The following is an 892-nucleotide window of genomic DNA, read 5'->3' as shown; positions in this document are numbered from 1 at the left end:
GTGTGTGTGTGTGTGTGTGTGTGCATTTTGTGGAACTGAAAGACCTTACTACGTATTTGGGAAAAAAGTCATTCTAATAAAATTGTACTTATAATTTTAACATTTTGTCTATAAGTAATATAGCCATTTCGTAAATGAGTTCTGCAGATTGATAAAAAAATAATAATAATAATAATATTATTATTATTGTTAATTATAATAATAATAATAATAATGCGATATATAAGTTTGTGTGTTTCCTGAATCCGGACAGATTATCTAGATTCAAAAATTAATGTAGAGAGATTATCTGGAGGGGAAAAAAACCAAAAACTTTATGCTTTCACTTTTCCCTATGACCGTGCCCTCATTATTCCTTAATCTCTTCTTGTTCTGAATTTTACTGTTTTGAACAATGACTGAAACCTTGTATTACTGTCGCTTGTTGTATTCCTCAACTGTAAGTCACTCTGGATAAAATTGTCTGCAAAATGAATAAATGTAAATGTAAATCTGCTGTTACACTGAGGCCAAAAGAAACAAACAAGTCCCTGAAGCTAGCTAGAAACAAGCAGTGTTGACTGGACAAGATAGCACTGATAGCAGAACATTGTAACTAATCTATTTTTATTGGTGAAGCAAAAATAAACCAAATATCTGATCATATAATGTCTGTTATTTGATTTTTATTTTTTTAAATTTCCTATTAAAGAATGACTTACTGTTATATGTGATTTATATTGTTGTGTTGCATCTCTGTTGTATAATTCCGTTATTTTTCACCAAGGCAGAAGTTTATTTTCCTGAGTTGGGGATTTGTGCCCAAACATGGCAACAGAGCTGAAAGTTGGTTGGTGAAAAGCAGCCATCTTGTGAAAAAAAAAAAAAAAAAAAAAATTACAAACCCTTTTTG

General features: G+C 30.4%; 1 protein-coding gene across 3 annotated transcripts in view; it reads right to left on the bottom strand.

Moving 5' to 3' along the window:
- LOC107696336 (sterile alpha motif domain-containing protein 9-like) overlaps positions 1–892 on the bottom strand; it is a 27,185-nt gene that overhangs the window by 23,685 nt on the left and 2,608 nt on the right. For 2 of the 3 annotated variants that reach the window (XM_016496623.1, XM_016496627.1), the window contains exon 2: positions 702–848. The gene's annotated coding sequence lies outside the window, so the exon portion shown is untranslated. Of the gene's footprint in view, positions 1–415; positions 430–701; positions 849–892 lie in introns of those variants that run through there. The other variant, XM_016496625.1, reaches the window with a different exon arrangement.

Source organism: Sinocyclocheilus anshuiensis, unplaced genomic scaffold (assembly GCF_001515605.1).
Source record: "Sinocyclocheilus anshuiensis isolate Anshui unplaced genomic scaffold, SAMN03320099.WGS_v1.1 scaffold62, whole genome shotgun sequence".
In the NCBI taxonomy this organism is placed as follows: domain Eukaryota; kingdom Metazoa; phylum Chordata; class Actinopteri; order Cypriniformes; family Cyprinidae; genus Sinocyclocheilus; species Sinocyclocheilus anshuiensis.
The sequence above is the reverse complement of the archived record's forward strand: the minus strand, read 5'-3'. Positions and strand labels throughout refer to the sequence as shown.